The sequence below is a fragment of the Lathyrus oleraceus genome, unplaced genomic scaffold (genome assembly GCF_024323335.1).
Source record: "Lathyrus oleraceus cultivar Zhongwan6 unplaced genomic scaffold, CAAS_Psat_ZW6_1.0 chrUn0704, whole genome shotgun sequence".
NCBI lineage: Eukaryota > Viridiplantae > Streptophyta > Magnoliopsida > Fabales > Fabaceae > Lathyrus > Lathyrus oleraceus.
The window spans coordinates 8,585-10,233 of record NW_026113095.1 but is presented as its reverse complement, the minus strand read 5'-3'; the positions used below and the strand labels follow the sequence as shown (position 1 = coordinate 10,233).

Below are 1,649 nucleotides of genomic sequence, written 5' to 3'. Positions count from 1 at the left end.
TTTGACTGATTATTTTTGTTCCATTGCCATAAAAATTGAGAGATTTATTTAGAATTATCTATGTTCTCGATTCAAATTTTAATTTATGTTTGGGTATTTTATTTTAATTAGTAAAATTAGAAAATGGATAATATATTTTTATCAACCAATCCATATAAATTTTGTTTTTGAATTAAAATTTATTTATTTTTGGACCAATGTATAAAGGACACTTGGCTTTGATTGGAGATATTTTCTTCTTTCCCTCTTCTATTCACGTGTCCCCTTTTTCCATTGGTTTATTTTCTTCCTCTCTTTCTCTTTTTCCTCTCTCTCTCTCTCTCTCTCTCTCTCTCTCTCTCTCTCTCTCTCTCTTCTTTTCTTCTCCTTTTTTACTGCTACATCCTTCACAACATACACCACAAAAAAATATCTAAACATAAAATATCTACTCTCTCTCTCTACATCATCAAACCGCCCAACCTTTCTTTCTTTCATGAACATCTACAACCTCACTCATTTTCTTACTAACACATATTATCTCTGTTAAAACTACAACAACAACTTCATTTAAACCAACTAAAAAAAACCATAACCATCTTCATCACCATCATCACTACTTTAACTATATAAAACTCTTCACTCTCCACAAACACACATTTTTTCTTCAAACACCACAACTTCTTACAACTACCATCATCAACCTCACCTAACTCATTTCATCTCACTACACCATAACAACAACAACATCTACAACCACAACATCAAACTTACCACAACAACCTTAAACTCATCATCATATTTCTATAAGTTGGAAGCTTTTTTTGTTTCATTTCAAGAGGTTTGTTTCTTTTTGTGTATGTGTGAGTTATGGTTAGAAGTTTGTTTGTGTTTATAGAGAAGTTTGCTTACTTGGTAGAGAAAGAGAGAGGTTAACGAACGAAAGAGGACAGATCGGGAGAGTGGGGGCGCCACCGCACCGCCACCGGTCGGTCGACCACCCTTGTGGTGTTTTCCATCGATATTTGATCGGAAGGGGTGGAGAGGTTTTTACCTCTGTTACTGTTATTTTTTCATGAAAGGAGATGCCACTATTTTGTTTTTTCTAAATATTTTTTCACATCCTCCTGCCACATGTCAACGCATGTGTGGGGGGTCAAAGTTGTTTTTTTCTTTTCCAAATAAATCTCCAAACTAGTAACTTCCACTGCTAGTAAGTTTGTGTTCTCTTCTTTTATTATTATTATTATTATTATTATTATTATTATTATTATTATTAAATTATTATGATTATATTATTATTATTATTACTATTATTATTATTTGTATTACTATTATTATGTATTATTAATATTGTTATTATTAGTAGTATTATTACTGTAATTATTTATGAACTATCACTAACATTACTTATCATTACGTACTGTTACCTTCATTGTTATCATCATCATTAAGAATTACAATTTATTGGTTATTGCATATTATTATTCATTATATTATGGTTACTACATATTATTATTATTATTTATTATTCTTGTTAATTATTTTTTTAATTACTATTTGTTTTTATTTTTATTTATTTATTTTTATCTTTTTATTTATGTTTTGTTGATTTATTATGAACATTTTAATTATTATTATTATTAGTTTTTGATTATTGATAATAATAA

The 1,649-nt window shown here is 28.4% G+C and overlaps 1 long non-coding RNA gene across 1 annotated transcript; it reads left to right on the top strand.

Moving 5' to 3' along the window:
- Positions 1-361: 361 nt before the first annotated feature.
- Positions 362-1,192, top strand: LOC127114847 (uncharacterized). Its single transcript, XR_007800604.1, has 2 exons — positions 362-820; positions 899-1,192. It is a non-coding gene; the product is annotated as an uncharacterized LOC127114847 (long non-coding RNA).
- Positions 1,193-1,649: the final 457 nt, after the last annotated feature.